Source organism: Apodemus sylvaticus, chromosome 23 (assembly GCF_947179515.1).
Source record: "Apodemus sylvaticus chromosome 23, mApoSyl1.1, whole genome shotgun sequence".
Lineage (NCBI taxonomy): Eukaryota > Metazoa > Chordata > Mammalia > Rodentia > Muridae > Apodemus > Apodemus sylvaticus.
The window spans coordinates 16,651,531-16,670,171 of NC_067494.1; the positions used below are offsets into that span (position 1 = coordinate 16,651,531).

The following is an 18,641-nucleotide window of genomic DNA, read 5'->3' on the forward strand; positions in this document are numbered from 1 at the left end:
TGCTGTGATAAAATAACATGACCAAGGCTTGTGATTCCAGAGGGATAACAGTCTATCCTGGCAGGAAGTCACAGCAGGAAGTTAACTAGAAGTGGATTACAGACTTCAAAACCCAAGCTTAGCCATAACGCAAGCTTAGCACACATTTACTTTCCCAGAACTCTAGACTTGATGAATTAGGCCTTTGTTTTCCTTTTGGCATGGTACCATCAGAAAACTGATGCTTATACCTACACTGCGGAAGCGGTACTGATTAACTATATTGAATGTCTGGAAAGTAGTGAATGGTATCGATGGACTGAATATTTAATTGTTAGACAGTGAGTACAGACTGGGGATATGGCCCAGTGTGGAAATTGCTTGATGTGCAAGTGTGAGGAATTCAGACATGAACATGAAAGGTGAGCCTGGCCTCATGGCTGTAACTTTAGCATCGGGGTATAGATGGGTAGGTCCACTGGCTCGTTGGCCGGCTGGCCAGCTGACATGCCAAACTCCAGGTTCAGCAGGAGACCCTATCTGAAAATACAAGGAGAAGAAACGGTTGAGGAAGGGCCGAGTCTACGAAGAACTGCCAAACTGTTCTGCCTCGTGACTGTACCATTTTGCATCCCTATCAATCAGGTATGAGGATTCCAGTGTCTCCATGCCAACACTTTATTTTCTGTGTTGGTTTTATAATACCCAGCTTACTAAACTTGAGTGCTGTCTCAAGGTTTGGGTTTGCATTTCAGTGGCATGGCACGTGTGTTGTAGACTGTGGCAATTGGTAAGCGTTTGGAAAGATGTTTACTACAGACTTCTGTGTCTGCATGTGTGTGTGTGTCACCGTGATCCAGTTCAGGGCCTTGCACATGCAAGTGCTTTTGCACTGAGCTCCATCACCAGCTCAGGCCACTTTTAAGTTCAGTAACAAAATGTTGCATTGTGGGAGTCACGTGTTTATTCTAGATAATGGCTCCAGGCCATATAGATATAGGTTGCCTGTTCAGTCCTTCGTGGCTTTTGGCCTATAGAAATTTTTGTTTGATGTTCATGTGTCAGTTTTTTTATTGTTGCCTGTGCTTTGGGTCCATAATTTAGTAACAGGTCCCATAATAGGAAACTTTTCTGGATATTAGACCCTTTTTACACTTTTAAGACTCATCCATTTTGAGTTCATGTTTGTTGTTTAAAGGTAGAGTCCAGTTTCACTGTTTTTCATGTAAATATCGCACTTCCTCGGTACTGGCTGCTGAAGACTGTCCTTCCCTGGTTGAGAGTCCCCAGGCTCTATGGTTTCTAGACTCTATTCTATCTGATTGGTCTACATGCCCGTACCATGCTGCTTCAACTGTAGCTTTAAAATCAGGAAATCTGAGCGGCCCAGTTGGTTCCTTTTCAGATACTGTAAAGTCCCTGTAGCCTCGAGCGCTTGTGTGCACTCAGCAGTGTGAGTGTGGAAAGGGTTCCGAGGAGGGATGATGGTAGCAGTCACCACCCATTAACTCACATCAGCATGGAAACCCCGGGAGTGCCTCTGTGCGTGCCATGCCCAGACCAGCGGCTGGATGTAAGGAAACAGAAGAATTGGAAAGAGAAGGACAGAGCCCCAGTTTGGGTTCCCATGGCCATTGCCAGTTCACTGTCAGCTTGATGAAGACAGTCAAGAGCCCATTCCCTGAGCCCTGACCCAGGAAACCCAGATAGGCAAAGGTAGCCCCAAGTGCCTCACATTGCGTTTCTCTTTCTGAGTTCCCAGTCGGCTCTCCTTGATCTTATTTATGCCACATCAGAATGTTTTTACATGTCACACACCCTCAATTGCAACTCTGGGGAGACAGAGGCAGGTAGATCTCTGTAAGTTCAAGGCGATCCTGGTCTACATAGTAAGTTCCAGAACAGCCAGAGACTCTGTCTCTGTATGCAGGCACACACAGACATGCATACATGCACATGCACACATATGCATGCGCGCATACACTGACACAGACACACACATGCACGCACACTCACACTCACTCTAGGTGGGCTTGATGGCAAGCCTGATGATCCCAGTTCCATCCCCAGAGCCATACTGCTAGAAGGAGAAAACTAACCCTGACTTTCCCAAGTTGTCCTTTCACCCAACACAGGCATGCACTCACGGAGGAATAAACAAATAAAGAAATAAATAAATGTGTGTTTTAAAATGTTTTCCCCCCTTGTTTTGGAAAGACTCAGTGAAGCAGTATTCAGCAAAACAAGATCGGGGAAGTGGGATGGGGTGGGTGGGAGGACAGGGGGAGATAAGTGGGCTTGGGGGACTTCCGGGGAGTGGGGGTCTAGAAAAGGGGAAATCATTTGGAATGTAAATAAAAAATATATCGAATAAAAAATGTTTTAAGAGAAGAAGACAGGACTTAGCTTGGTACCTCAGCATATCTCTTGGGTAGGAAGGTGGGCCCTCCTCCCTAGTTGTAGGCATAAGGGCTTCTCTAAACCCCACTGGGCAGGGAAGCCATGGGCTGCAGCTTTTACCACCCAGAGACTGCACCTTTCCTTCAAGGCCCCATCTGCCTTTGAGGAGTCAGCTGGGGCGGAGGGTGGCCATGCAGCTGGATTGATCCAGACCTGGCCCAGCACCATGGGAAGATCTGTTCTGCCCTCAGTCACTTGCAGCTCAGCAGGTCAGCTAGGGTCACATTGCTCCAGAAGCTGGGAGAAGCAGTTAGAGGAACTCAGAAGAGAAGGAGAAAGGGGGCATTGCAACTGTTCACTGGCAGCCCTGGCTGGGTGACATCTGCCTGTCCCTTGTTCCCTAGTACTGGCTTAGCCAGAGGTGCCCAGCCAGCCTCCCTGCTGCCCATAACAGGTCAGAGTCTCAGATCTTTCTCATTTTCCCTCTCTTTCCAGCCTTTGGTCCCTCCATCCTCTGTCCTCCCATCTCCCTCCTCCCCCTCCCTCTGTTCCTCCCTCTGTCCCTCCCTCTCCCCCTCCATCCCTCCGTCCCACTTCAAGCACTAGGCTCCCTCTTGCTCCCTTCTGATCCCTCCCCACTCTTCCCTAGTGACATCTGAACCTCAGAACCCATCTCTGGTCTTGTCTTCGTAAGTTTGTCCAGTTCTCTGGCTGAGTGCTGGGCAGGCATCGGGGAGACCTGGTGCCTGCTCACTGTTGGAACTCTCTAGGAAAGGGTGGCCTACACTTCCTCCCCCTGGCCCATTTCCTTGGGGAGAAAGGGGCCCTTATGTAAGGACTTATCTACAAACGCCACACAAATGGGACCGTGTCTCTGAAATAACAGACATGTGAATGGCTGAGGGAAGGTATTTTCCAAAGCAGAAGAAAGCTGCTAAAGAACAGAAAAGTAGGACATGTGCTTAAAGGTCCTTTTAAATGGACTGGTAGTGTGGCTCAGTGGTAGGGCACTTGCTGGTATGAAGCCTGGGGCTTAATCCTCAGCGTGGCAAAAAGAAAAATTACAAAATGTAAAACAAAAGGAGAGACAAGGCAAAGTAATTCCAGGTAATGTCCAGATAGAACACAAAGGCACTTTTAAATAGTTTACACTTTTTTTGTCGTTTGTTAATTTTTTTGAGATTATAATATAATAACATCATTTCCCCCTTCCCTTGACTTCCTTCAAAGGCTTTTTGACAAAACAAATCAAATCATCCATCAGATCTACTTTATTCCTGTCATCTGTATTGACTCAATTATACACTGTTCAGTTGTTAGCCGAAGGGGCCTTGTCCTGCACTGGAGTAGATATTTGACATAGTTTAGAAATTGTCTTAAGTTCTTAAAAACACTAGATGGTCTGTAGTTTGTCATTGGATGTCATTAATATGAAAATTCTAATTCTTGAGTTTCTCTGAAGCCAGAGCCATAAAATAGAGCAGGAAAGAGAGCACCTTCCCTTCCATGTTTTCCCCCGGTGCCCGCAGGACTCTGTCTCCTTCTAATCTCAAAGCTAGGTCACCGGCCCCGGCCGGCCTTTGGTGAGTGTGGTGGAGGTGTGTGGGAAGGTCCACCCTGGCGAATCAACTGCTGTCTTTTAGCCAAAGGATCTTTGAACTGGGTATCCTTAGTGGCTCCTTTTCCACATTGACCACAAACAGAAAAACACTCCTATCGGACCGTCAGGTTGGTTGTACACATGGGTGTTCTGGGGTCCGGGAAGCCAATCCTGAGCCACCCATTGTCCTTGTCTTCTGGCCCAGGCTCCCTTCCAAGTCCATGCCTCACCTGCCCAGTGCTCCCCGGCCTGCGTCCTCCCTGCCGCCCTGCTCAGGCAAAGAGCCTTCTGCTCAGGCCCACTCCTCGGCTCCTGGCAACATCTGCCCTTGAAATAGAGAAGGGAAGGCGGAGCCTGAGAAAAAAGACCCGGAGAAGAAAGTAGCCAGTGAGCCCCCAATAAAGGGCAGGGCGCCATTAGTGAAGGTGGAGGAGGTCACAGTGGAAGAGGGGACAGCCGCGAAGCCACCTGATCCTGGTAAGAAGGGACCAGCCTGTGCTGGGGTGCGGGTTGGTGCTGGGGTGCGGTCAGGTGCTCTGTGCTTGCCCTGCCCACGAAGGGTTTTATTTAACTCCTTTTTCATTACTGCGTATTGGAAATTTATATTCTCATTCTTTCTCTTCCCCTTCTCCCTCTCTCCTCTCCTCTCTTCTCTTTCTCCCTTCCTTCCTCTCTTCTCTTTCTCTCTCCTGCACCACTGTGTATCATGAATGCACTAACTCATCCTACTAAATCTCTAAACACAGGTGAAGAGCATCTTCCCAAAGCACTCTTGGGGACAGACATGTGGCAGCGAGCCTGCCTGTCCCTGGCAAGGCTCTTGCTTCCTTGCGTCTAGGGTCTCCCGAGAGCTCTGGGTAGATTCTTTTGAGACACAGTCTCACCTTGTACTCAGGCTGTCTCCCAAGTGCTGAGATAAAAGGTGTGTGCCATCACACCTTCGAGAAAAGATGACACTTAGCAAAGTTATAGCGGTGCACACCTGTGATCCCAAGTCAGGCACCTGGAGCAGGAAGATCGCGAACTGGCTCTGAACAAGCCCCAACTACACCAAAATCCTGTGTCCAAATAGGGACGGTGGCGGGGGTATTTTAAACCTTAATCAGAATAAATGAAAGGAGCCTCTCCATTGGATGCCACCTGCCCAGCCTGAGTCCCGGGTGTGGCCTGGGTGCTAATGATGCCCATTAAAAGGCTTTGATGCTGTGGTTAACTAAGTTACCAAAGCATAGAGATACTTGCAATAAAAGGCAAATGGAGAACCTTGCCTTCATTCTGCTCAGAGTCAGGCTTCCCACAGACCCTGCCACTTGGTAGATAGTGCTAACTGATGTAACTGCTATAAAAGAAGACTTGGTGACAGAGTGTGAGCTGGGTTGGATGTCTCACACATGCAGTTTTGTTATCGTTGCTTGGCTACAGAAGAATATAGTGGAACCATGAGAACACACTGAGGTGTGTGCTCCCTTCTCTTTGAGAACGATGGACCCCAGGGCTGGGGTGTGGGGCACGCCAGTGTTTGTTCTGTTCCTTGGATTTTCATTTCATTCCACTTGGTTCTCTCCTTGTACCTATTTGTACAGCTGCCCCAGCCTCGGCCCTCAGTCCAACCCCGGCCCCTTCTCCAGCTCTGGACACAGCACCATCGTCCACCGTGAGTGCCAGTGTTGTTCCTAAGACTTCTGCAGGCACCACTGACCCTGAAGAGGCTAGGAGGCTGCTGGCTGAGAAGAGGCGCCTGGCCAGAGAGCAAAGGGAGAAGAAGGAGAGGGAGAGGAAGGACAAGGAGGAGCTGGAGAGGTAAATCTCCCTCAGACCGGCCCTGCCGCCTGAGATGGCCTGGAGCCTGGTCCCTCCCGCTCCCCTCCAACATGTGGAGAGTACATTCCTTTGCCATCCTTGGTTTACTGATGTTGAATATGGAGCCCAGGGCTTGTCTGTGCCAGGCAAATACTCTGTCATCTGAGCCACATCCCCAGAACTATGTTTAAAATCAAATTTTCTTCTGAATAAATAGCAACATATCAACGCGGATAGGAAAATGTTTATGGGTTGGGGGAAATTCTATCTAATCAAGTAGTCACATCCATTTTAAGTAGCCTTTTCTGTTCTCTGAATGCTCTGAGCAGGTATGTACAGACACACACACACATACACACACACTGATCCATATGTGCAGATACTGAACACACAAGCAAGTCACATGAAGAGGCTGCGCATATGCCTATGGTTTCTTCTGTTATAACGCCTTCTGCTGCCTGCATGTGCCTGTAGCCTAGGTGGTGTTCCCTATGACCGGCTGAGTGGGGGCAGAAAGACTGGGGCCTGATTACTGATGGCTCTGCACGTTATGCAGGCACCACCCAGAAGTGGGCAGCTGCAGCCTTACAGGGGACAACTCTGAAAGACACTGGTAAGGGGCCCTCTTCACAGTGGGAGGAACTTCAGGTAGGACACATTTTGTTAGAAGGGGAAATGGCCAGTTAGTTTCTCAACTAGTTACTGACTCATGAGCAGTAGCCCACAGGACTAGCCGGAGGGTGAGGGCCTTGGAAAAAGCATGACTGGAGAATTGGTTAGAAAGACATCCGGGGAAGACAAGTGTGTGGAGGGATCTCTTCAAATGGGCAAAGGACATGAAGATATTGTGTCCCCTGTAAACGCTCAACAAAGGTTACTTCAGCTGAGGAGGAGTTCAGCAATCAAGCAGACAGCAGTCTGTTCTGTGGATAGTCAGCTGTTTTCTGAGCTGCAGCTGCTGTGGTGCGCCAGAACTGCCAACAGCAGAAACTAGGTGCTGAGCCCCAGATATGGCGCTATTCCCTGGGGTGACCGTGACATGACTATATCGGACCACTTCCCTCGTGGAAAGGACAACACTTTGTCCTTCCTGGAGTAGAGACTTATTCTGGCTAAGGACCCGCCTTTCCTGCACATAAGGTTTCTTCTGCCAAAAGCACCATCCGGGGAAGAGAAAGAATGAGAATATTAATTTCCAATACCCAGTAATGAAAAAGGAGTTAAATAAAACCCTTCGTGGGCAGGGCAAGCACAGAGCACCGGACTGTACCCCAGCACTGGCCTGCACCCCAGCACAGGCTGGTGCCTTCTTACCAGGGTCAGGTGGCTTCGTGACTGTCCCCTCTTCCACTGTGACTGCCTCCACCTTCACTAATGGTGCCCTGCCCTTTATTGGGGGCTCACTGGCTACTTTCTTCTTGTGGTCTTTTTTTCTCAGGCTCTGCCTTCCCTTCTCTCTTGCCATGGCAGATGTTGCTGGGAGCCTAGGAGTGGGCCTGAGCTGAAGGAGCTTTGCCTGAGCCGGGCGGCAGGGAGGATGCGGGCTGGGGAGCACCGGGCAGGGGAGGCATGGACTTGGAAGAGAGCCTGGGCCGGAGGACAAGGACAATGGGCGGCTCAGGATTGGCCTCTGGGGGCCACTGCTCAAAACACCACAGCCATGGGCATGGACAGACAGACGGACAGACAGACAGTGTTCTGGTTACAGCCTGTTATAACACTCTGACCTAAAGCAATGTAGAGGAGGAATCAGCTCATTTGGCTTATGCTTGGCACGAGTCTCTCTGTGAGGAAAGCCAGGGTAGCAACTCAAGAAGCCCCCGCCCCCAAGCTGCACCCACTGAGGAATGTGCTCGCCTCGCAGGCTCACTCACTGGCTCATGCATTGCTAGCCTTCACAGACAGCAAGCACTGCCTGCAGCTGCCTGGGCTCTGTTACACAGTTAACAGCCAAGATGGTCCCTCACAGACAGGCCCACATTCCAGTCTGATCGAGACAGTCCCTCAGTCCCTCAACTGCGACACTCCCATCTCATGTCCCGGACTGTCCAGTTGTCCAGTTGGTAGTTAAAACTAACTGTGATGATGTGCTGAACCTGGGCCTGGTAAGGCTAGTGTTAGCAGTTGTTCCTGACAGATCTGGCGACGCTCAGGCCTGCTGGGGGCCACCATCTTGGCCATGCTCACCCTTCAGTCCACAAGGAGCTTATATGGCCCGACTTCCTCCTGACCTGATACAGACATTATTAATCTCATTTTAAAAGGTTGTTTTGGTTCTGGAGAGATGGCTTAGCAGTTAAGAGCACTGACTGTTCCTCCAGAGGCCCTGAGCTGGACTCTGCAGGCACCAAGCATACATGTAGAGCCTGAATATGGGGATATACAGGCAAAATTCCCTTCACATGGTATTTTGTGTTAGATTTCTTATTCAGCGTAATTACTTAACATTCATGGTAATTGCTAAAAATAATCTATGTTCAGATATTCAAGTCTCCCCCTTTAAAAATGAATTGTAGACTCTCTGGAAAAGCAAGCCACCCCCCCCAAATATCATTGTTTGGTCGCTGCTTCTGACAAAAATGAAGCCGTAGGGCGTTGGGGCATGGAGCAGCAAAGGTTCCATAGCCATGGTAGACTGTGGCTTCCTCCGGGGCTTTGACCTGCTGCCCTTGCTAGACATGGCCTCTCTTCAAAGAAGTGCCTTCCTTCTTGTCTTTTCCCAGACAAAAGATAGATGAGTTGTCTGGAAGGGTGGCTGAGGAGGGAAGTCATCAGGAAGAAGAAGCCTTCAGGCTGGAAGCAGAGCAGGAGCCAGAGAAGGAGGAGCTGGTGCTGCTGCTGGCAGAGGAGGAGCCGGAGCAGTCAGAGAGGGAGGAGGTGGAGCGCCTGCAGAAGCAGGTGTGCGCCCTGCCCCAGCCCAGCCGGGGCTGTGCCCAGATGAATGGGGTGCAGAGAGGGTGTGGGCTACCCAAGCTGGTAGCAGCTCCACCGGGGTTCCCTCCCAGAAGGTCAGGGCTGCTAAGCAGGAGAGGGGTTTGCAAAGGTGGGCAGGTGCTGAGTAAGGTGTGGGGAGCAGGGTTGCCAGACTGGGCATCAGCAGTAGTAGTGATCTGTTTCCAGAAAGAAGAGGAAGCCCACGTCCGGGAGGAGGCAGAGAGGGATCTGCAGGAATGGGAGAAGCATTTCCAGAAAGAAGAGCAGGTGTGCCTGTAGAGGAAGAAGGTAGGGCCTGGGCAGGGGTCGGAACCACAACCACATGGTTCTGCCTCCTTCCTGGGTCTCGAGTTGCCTGAAGCCGAGAACAAAAGGTCAGGAACAAAATGTCCTACCCTTGCCCAAGAAATGGCCCTCGGTATTAATTCCAAGAAAGCCGCCAGAATTTCCTCCTTCCCCAAAGCAAGTTGTCCTACCACAGCAGTTAAAATGGTTCCAACCTCTATTAACAACTCCAATTAGGACGAAGAACAGTGAATTATATTTTCTCCAAGTTTTAATAATCTGCTACTGTTTTGTTTATCGCTGGCATGTGCCAGGCTGGGGTGCTTTGTGTATCTCATCAGCCTTCTGTGTGCTTTTTTGCCGCAACTTGAAGAGATTATGAGAAGAACCAGGAGGACTGAGGCAGCCAATAAGGTTCTGGCGTGGCCTTTCTAGCACTCTTCTGTTGTGGGAGGCAGGGCCCTCAGGCTGGCCTCACTGACCTTGACCTTGATCATATAATGCCTGCCTATTTCCCAAGGGCTGGGGACTGCAGGCCTGGGCCCTGCTGGCTCTGACTTTATTTCCTTTCCAGTCACCTCCCAGCTTAGCGATCAAACCTAGGCCCTCACAGCTACCCAGTGAGCACTCTACCACTAGGAACGTCCCTTTAAAATTCTTATATTGGTTTCTTTCTCTTTCTAGAAAACCACTGATCAAAGAAATGGTGACGTAGCCAAAGGAGTTCTCGCTGGAGAAACAGGTACTTCTTCTGTCAGCGCACATGTGCATGTGTGTGCCCACAGAGGCCAGGAGAGGATGTCAGATCTCCTGGAGTTAGTTTCAGCTGGCTGCAAACTGCCTGGTGTGGCTGATTATAACCACTGAGCCATCTCTCCAGCCCCTAAGGCAATGGTTCGCAGCCTGAGGGTCACACTCCCTTAGGGGGTCAGATAGCCAATATTTACATCATGATTCATAACAGTAGCAAAATTACAGTTATGAAGCAGCAAAAATATTTTTGGTTGAGATGGATGGCCACAGCATGAGGAACTGTATGAAAGGGTTTCAGCATTAGGAAGACCGAGAGCCCCTGGTCTAATGGGTGACTTTAAATGTACACATCTTGCTAGGATTTTGTCTGTTTGGGGATTTTGTTTAAACTAGTTTAAACTGTCTCATTCTGTAGTTTCTGTACAGTCTAGATCTGGATTCTCGGTGCACCTGAGGAAAATCTCGAACTCCTTGTCTTCCTTCCTCAGACTCCCAAGCGCTAGTGTTACCGAGCCTGCATTACTACCCCCCAGGTGAAATTTAACTTGCCCATAACTTGAGTTTATTGCAAGTCTTAGAATAAAAGATTTAAACATCACCTCTCTTAATCCTGAATTCAAGAGAGAGGTACACTTTAAATCATGCTGATTTCATCATAACTTGTTCTTAAACTTGTAACTATGGTCTTTGGGCAAGTTACTCTTTCTTGGAAATCTTAAAACAAAAGTAGCTTATATAAAAATGCAATCAGCCTTCATTTCTGTAGTCCCATCTAGGATCAGTTTCATCTCTGTGTGAGGGTCTTGGACAGTGGCAATCTCGTGCTTGGTCACTGACGCACTAGTTGCTTTGTCCAGAGAGCATTTCTGTGTTAACCCTGTCACCACAAATCTGCTTTGCTTTGTTTTGCTCGGAATTGAATCTACAGCTGTCCCAGAGCACCAGCTCCCCCAGCCCCACTGCATAACATGGTGTTTCCAAGACCGTTACTGCCAACACAGGCAGTCAAGGATTATCAGACATTTTAAGATAGCCCACCCTAGGTTTGAGTCAGATGTCAATAGGGTTGCCTTAAGCTGGACTCCTAATGCTGAGTCGCAAATTAGGTGGTAAAGCGAGGGACACACACTATGGGCCTCCATTTGTGCGGTCACATCCTTCTAAGTGTGACTGAATTCAACTGAGTTTGTGAAGCGTGGCTTCCTCTTCTATGGTGATTTGCTTTGAATCCTTCAGTAAAAGTGTTCCGTGTCAGCCAGTCAAGTCAGTCAGCCACTTCATCAGTTGGTTTGATTTCAGTGTTTATGTCCAGAACTAACTTAGTACAAACAAAAGCAATAGTGACAGTTATTTCTGCCCTTCAGTGAAAACTTTGCTTGTGTTAACGCATTTAGTAACCTGTCAGGCAGGTCCTGTTATCCAGGAAGGATTAGGGTTTCCCTTGCTCAGGTTCCCACAGGCAGTGAGTTGTACCGTCAGGTGAGAGATCCAGGTTCTGGTCCTAGAGGGTGGTTTGATGGTGGCTTGTTAGTAACGGTTTGCTCCCCTTGTGTATGCGGAGGTGTCTGCATTGCCACAGATGAACTCTCCAGGAAACGGAGAGTCTGCACAGAGCCCACAAGGAGTCGCTTCACAGCTGTCCAAAGGAACCACAGAGAGGTGAGCTCAGCAACTGAGGCCTTTTTCACTGAGTGAAGATGTGTGTGTGTGCGTGTGTGTGTGTGTGTGTGTGTGTGTGTGCGCGCGCGCGCGCGCGCGCGCGCGCGCGCGCGTATGCGTGCACAAGTGCGCATGCACTTGGGTGTGTGTATTACAAAGTGCTGTGTTCACCCCACCCAGGTAGAATGCCAGAGTTTAACAGGAAGGTTTATTTTTCTCCTTAATTTTTTGTAGAACTTGTATCTCTAAGAAAAGAGGAATCCCTTTTTCTTTACTCCTCATCTGAGATCTGAGTGTGTCGTAAGGACAATAACCAACAGCCGGTTGACCTCACCGGTGCAGGCTGGCCACCCTGGCATCTTGGAAATCTAAAGCAGAATTAAAAATGTAAGGCCATGTGGCACACAGAGAGAGTTCAAAGCAGAACGGTCTGTGGAGAACAGAGATGGAGAGGAAGGGGAAGGGGGTCCTGTTCATCCTGTACCAAGAGTGCTTCAAATGCCACAGTTTCTGATGTACAGAAAAGCTGGGTACAGAAACCCCAGGACTTAAGGAAACTGAGGCAGGAGATTGTTGGAAATCTGAGACTGGTCAGCACCACAGAGCAAGACTGATTAAACCCAACACAGATAGGATGGTTGGTTCGTGACTGATTCCAGCATGTAGGAGACTAAAGAAGTTGGGTTTGATGCCAGCCTGGGCTACAGAGTGAGACCACCCGGCCCAACTCAACAACAAGGAAAAACACGTGAAACACAAACAAGAAAAGTAGATCACAGTGGCACACACTTATAATCCCAGAACTTGGAATATTGAGACAGGGGTATCTGAAATTCAAGGTTACCCTGCCTCCGCCTCACTTCTAGGTTGAGACCCTGTCTTCATGCAGGGACAATGAGAACTAATTTGCATCTTCACCAGCCATGTATAAGGATTCAACCCCCATCCCCATCCCCCTAGCCCCCCACCCCACCCCGTCCCCAACCCACTGAGTTCTTGCCAGGATCTTCAAGCCCCAAGTCCTCTTCTCACCCATATACTTTCTGCATAACAGATTCCCCATGAAAAGCATAGAGAATTTTATGGGCATCAGATTCTCAGACTGGTTGACCTGTAACTCACTGTGTTGACCAGGCTAGCCTCATTTGCAGAGATTCCCCTGCCACTGCCTCCTGAGTGCTAGCACTGTAGGTGTCTACCACCATGCCCAGACTCACATAGAGTTGAAAAAGGGTGGGACCAGTAAAATGGTCAGCAGGTAGAAGTGAGGGTCACCAATCCTGATGACCTGAGTTCTATCTTCAGGACCCACTTACCTGAAGTGAATACCTGAAGTGAGCCCCAGTTATGCCAGTTCCTTGGGGTAAACTTTAGTAACTTGGGGGACCCAGTTACTCTTCAAAGGGCCTCTAGACACAGATTAGATCTTCAAGTCTCCAGAGCCCCTGCCTGGTTCCCACAGCTCTGATCTGTCCATCTCACTCTAGTCAGCAGATCTCTGCCCAGACCATGATACACTTTGTCCCCAAGACTTTCAAAGAACCACCAGACATTGAGAGCTGTTTGTGGCCTTACTGAGCCCAGTGGCGACTTCTGCAGGCTGAAGTCTCTGGGGAGCATTCTTTCCTAGAATCACAGAGATAAGGCCAGCCCTTCAGTTCTTTCCTTCTCAAAGGCTGGCTGACTGCTGGGTGCTGGGGGCTCCTCTCACTGCCTCCTTCTGTGACAATGCGACTCCCCACAGTCCTGTTTCCTGGTGCTTCCCAGTCCTCTCTGGATAATGACCTCCTTACTCTCCAGATGGAAGTGACAGGGTTGCCTTAACAAAGCACACAGGCTGAACTGGCAGGACCTTTTGTGTGGGTGTGTGTACACTCCGAGCTGTGAGTCCGGAGCCTGGGATCTGCCTGTCTGACTGCCTGCAAATAACAATAAAATAGAAAAGGCATGGCAACCTGACAAGATATTTGAAAATATCTTGTCATCCACACAATAAGGCCGTGAAATGGGAGCCTTTATTATGCCTCTTAAAGCCAAATGATCCAGAAGGCATCTAAATCTAGACATAAACCACACTGATAAGGCTAAACTGCTAAAAATCCATTTCTCTTGTTGGGGCTTGGGGTAGGAGAGCAGTAATTGAGAAAGGTTCTGAGACAGGGTTTATTTGTGTAGCACTGATGTCCTGCCCTTACCTCCTGAGTGCTCCTTGAATGGCCCGTGCTGCCACGCCTACCCTTTCTTCTGATGCTCAGATCCAGGTTATTTCCTGTCAATCAAAACAAGAATGCTTAAGTTTTTGGGTTTTTTTTTTTTTTAAGATTTTATTTATTATATGTAAGTACACTGTAGCTGTCTTCAGACACTACAGAGGAGGGAGTCAGATCTCCTTAGAAATGGTTGTGAGCCACCATGTGAGTTTCTGAGGAACCGCCTCAGAGGTACAGAGCTAAACAAAGAATTTTCACCTGAGGAATATCAAATGGCTGAGAAGCACCTAAAGAAATGTTCAACATCCTTAGTCATCAGGGAAATGCAAATCAAAACAACCCTGAGATTTCACCTCACACCAGTCAGAATGGCTAAGATCAAAAAGTCAGGAGAAAACAGGTGCTGGCAAGGATGTGGAGAAAGAGAAACACTCCTCCACTGCAGGTGGGATTGCAAGTTGGAACAACCACTCTGGAAGTCAGTCTGGCGGTTCCTAATTCAACGTTTTATGCTTATATTTTACATTGAGATGTATTTCTGTCTCCTACAAATGGCAAAGATGCTTAAAAACAGAAATCACTTTTATAGAGAGCATGGTGCTCTAATGTGCCCCCAATTGGTGTCCCCAATATGCTTAGTCCCCATTTTCTTCCTTGTTTCTCATGATGTGCATTCAAAACAAATAAATAGAACAACAACAGCAAAAGCAAACAAACAAAACCTTAGTTCATGATGGGGCCACAAAGACAGGCAGTGCACGCTGACAGACGCCAGCCCTGGAGACGAGCCACATTCAGTCCCTGTGTCCTGCCAGGTACAAGGAGCACCCCAGCTCCCGGAAGTCATCCTCTGGCTGCCACCCTTGCTTCCACATCTCTTGGACACAAACACACACACACACACACACACACACACACAAACACACTCAAAGCCAACAACCAGAAAAATTTGTTTTCTGCTGGGAACGGTAACACAGACTTGCAATCCAGCATTCAGGAGCTTGGGACAGGAGAACATAGAGTCTGAGTCCATTTTGTGCTGCATAGTAAGAACTTATCAAAACAAATAAAAAACACCAACAAATAGAACACCTGCAGTGTGCATTATAACAATTAGTTTCAGCCAGGAGGTGGTGGCACACGCCTTTAATCCCAGCACTTAGGAGGCAGAGGCAGGTGGATTTCTGAGTTTGAGGCCAGTCTGGTCTACAGAGTGAGTTCCAGGACAGGGCTACACAGAGAAACTCTGTCTCAAAACAAACCAAAAAAAAATTAGTAAGTAGAAATGTTGCTTTTTTTTCCTTGTAATTTATCTTATGAGAAAAGCGTCTTATAAAACTGCAGAAGTTGAGGGAGCAGAATGGGACTCTGGGCAGTTAACTGTTTTTCTTTCCAAATGAAATAAAAAAAAAGAATGTAGCATTTTAACCACAAAATATAATATTTTAACATGATAGATGTTATTGTTTGTGTCAATATTAATTGCCAGTTATGAGAATGGCAATAGGATTTATTTAAATGCAAAAAAAACCAAACCAACCAACCAATCAACCAAAACAGAAACAAAAACAAAAACAAAAACTCATCAAAAAGCACTGCTATGTCCCATTCCCAGTTTTCTGAGGAACTGCCTCAGGGATACAGATCTAAACAAAGAATTTTCACCTGAGGAATATAGAATGGCTGAGAAGCACCTAAAAAAATGTTCAACATCCTTAGTCATCAGGGAAATGCAAATCAAAACAACCCTGAGATTTCACCTCACACCAGTCAGAATGGCTAAGATCAAAAAGTCAGGAGAAAACAGGTGCTGGCGAGCATGTGGGGAAAGCAGAACACTCCTCCACTGCAAGTTGGATTGCAAGTTGGTGCAACCACTCTGGAAGTCAGTCTGGCGGTTCCTAATTCAAGGTTTTATGCTTATATTTTACATTGAGATATATTTCTGTCTCCTACAAATGGCAAAGATGCTTAAACACAGAAATCACTTTTATAGAGAGCATGGTGCTCTAATGTGCTCCCAATTGGTGTCCCCAATATGCCTAGTCCCCATTTTCTTCCTTGTTTCTCATGATGGGCATTCAAAACAAATAAATAGAACAACAAGAGCAAAAGCAAACAAACAAAACCTTAGTTAATGATGGGGCCACAATGACAGGCAGTGCGCGCTGACAGATGCCAGCCCTGGAGAGGAGCCATGTTCAGTCCCTGAGTCCTGCCCAGTACAAGGAGCGTGCCAGCTCCCGGAAGTCACCCTCTGGCTGCCACACTTTTGTCCACGTCTCTTGCACACACACACACACACACACACACACACACACACACACACACATACAAACACACACTTAATGCCAACAACCAGAAAAATTTGTTTTCTGCTGGGAACGGTAACAGAGACCTGCAATCCAGCATTCAGGAGCTTGACACAGGAGAACATAGAGTCTGAGTCCATTCTGGGCTGCATAGGAAGAACTTATCAAAACAAATAAAAAACAACACCAAATAGAACACCTGCGGTGTGCATTATAATAATTAGTTTCAGCCAGGAGGTGGTGGCACACGCCTTTAATTCCAGCACTTAGGAGGCAGAGGCAGGTGGATTTCTGAGTTTGAGGCCAGCCTGGTCTACAGAGTGAATTCCAGGACAGCCAGGGCTACACAGAGAAACTCTGTCTCAAAAAAAACCAAAAATAAAAAAAAATTAGTAAGTAGAAATATTGCTTTTTTTTTTCCTTGTAATTTATCTTATGTGAAAAAAATCTTATAAAACTGCAGAAGTTGAGGGAGCAGAGTGGGACTCTGGGCAGTTAACTGTTTTTCTTTCAAAATGAAATAAAAAAAAGAATGTAGCATTTTAACCACAAAATATAATCTTTTAACATGATAGATGTTATTGTTTGTGTCAATATTAATTGCCAGTTATGAGAATGGCAATAGGATTTGTTTAAAAACAAAAAAACCAAACTGACCAAACAAACAAACAAACAAAAACAAAAACTCATCAAAAAGCATGGCTATGTCCCATTCACAGTTTTCTGAGGAACCGCCTCAGGGGTACAGAGCTAAAAAAAGAATTTTCAACTGAGGAATATCGAATGGCTGAGAAGCACCTAAAGAAATGTTCAACATCCTTAGTCATCAGGGAAATGCAAATCAAAACAACCCTGAGATTTCACCTCACATCAGTCAGAATGGCTAAGATCAAAAAGTCAGGAGAAAACAGGTGCTGGCGAGGATGTGGAGAAAGAGGAACACTCCTTCACTGCAGGTGGGATTGCAAGTTGGTACAACCACTCTGGAAGTCAGTCTGGCTGTTCCTAATTCAACTTTTTATTCTTATATTTTACATTGAGATGTTATTTCTGTCTCATACAAATGCCAACGATCTCCAGGAGGTGGCGGCAGTGAGCTACTAGGATGATCAATCAGTTTTCAGAGGCAGTCTGGTCATTTTATCTTCATTCCCAGAATCAGCTTGCTACACTTTCTGGTAGAGAGGATGCTCACTGAAGCTGCCCGGAGTAAGGACTTCTGCTCCCCTATATTTGCTCTAACTGCGCTACAGTGCTCAGAGAGGATCCAGTCAATTTACCCAGAGGGGATCTTTAGTTTTCCACGATTGACAATAGGATTCATTTCAATCAACTGAACCCACAGCCTGTAATGTATGAGCAGGCAGATGCAGGTGCAGACTCCCCAATTATCTCTGCCTCTTCTGGCTGCTGTGGCTTAGATGATAGCAGTTTCTTGGGGATAGGAAGCAGGATTTATTTATCTTATGTATATGATTACACTGTCACTGTCTTCAGACACACCAGAAGAGGAGGGCATCAGATCCCATTACAGATGGTTGTGAGCCACCATGTGGTTACTGGGATTTGAACTTAGGACCTCTGGAAGAGCAGTCAGTACTCTTAACTGGTGAGCAGTCTCTCCGGCCCATCTTCTTATACACAAAGTCCTTGGTTCTTGTCCACCTGATTAGGAAGGCAAGTTTCGTGATGGGCCCTGGGCCTTGTTTCAGGGTTCTCTCTGAATCATTGGTGGAATTGCAGTAAATGTTAAAGCAAACAAACAAAAATCCCCTGTAAATGCTGGGCTGCCTGAGCCCAGCGTTTAAAACTTGAGGGGCTTGTGGACCCCGAGTGTTCTACCTCTATCACTTCAATCGCTTTAATACTTCTTTTGTTTGTTAGTGTTTGTGACAGGGTCTGCATATGGTCTAGAACTAACAGTGTAGCCTAGGTTGGCCTCAGCCTCCCAAGTTTTGAGGTTATAAACATGAGCCACCACACCGGGTTGATAACTCCTTTTGAGTGCTCATAGTAAGGAGATACACATAGTTTAAAATATAAAGTACACCAGGAAGATCTAAGCAACAACTCGTGACAAATCGACACCTTTACAATGAAATACATAACTGTAGTAAATCACATAGGTTACTGTCCTAAATGATTTCAGATGATGTTTAAGATAAAAAACACTCCATGGTTTTGCCTACAGCCCAATTTCTGTCGAGGTCCCCTCCTCTCAGATGACACTAGCTACTGTCCAGTTGACATGAAAACTAACCAGGATACAGTGATCCCAGCAGACAGCACAATGTGCTCAGAACAGTTTCATTTAATTTCTCCATTTAATTGTCTGCCAACTCAGAAGTCTCTCGATCCTACATGCATGGGACAGTCCCTAGGCTATCTATTCTGGTTGTGGGACTACTTGTCTATACTTAAATAATTAACACATATCAGCATAACTTTAGTTCATAGCGATACTGAGTGTGGACTGCAGGTGAAATTCTGTATTCTGTGAGTTTGAGACCAGCATGGTCTACAGAGCAAGTTCCAGGGCAGGCAGGGCTGTTACACAGAGAATCCCTGTCTTGGGAGAAAGAGAGAGAGAGAGAGAGAGAGAGAGAGAGAGAGAGAGAGAGAGAGAGAGAGAGAGAGAGAGAGGGAGAGAGGGAGGAAGGGAGGAAGGGAGGAAGGGAGGGAGAGAGAATGGAAGGGAGGAAAGGAGGA

The 18,641-nt window shown here is 47.3% G+C and overlaps 1 pseudogene; it reads left to right on the forward strand.

The window, feature by feature from the left end:
• The first annotated feature begins 339 nt into the window (after window positions 1–339).
• Window positions 340–9,713, forward strand: LOC127673526 (ensconsin-like; annotated as a pseudogene).
• Window positions 9,714–18,641: the final 8,928 nt, after the last annotated feature.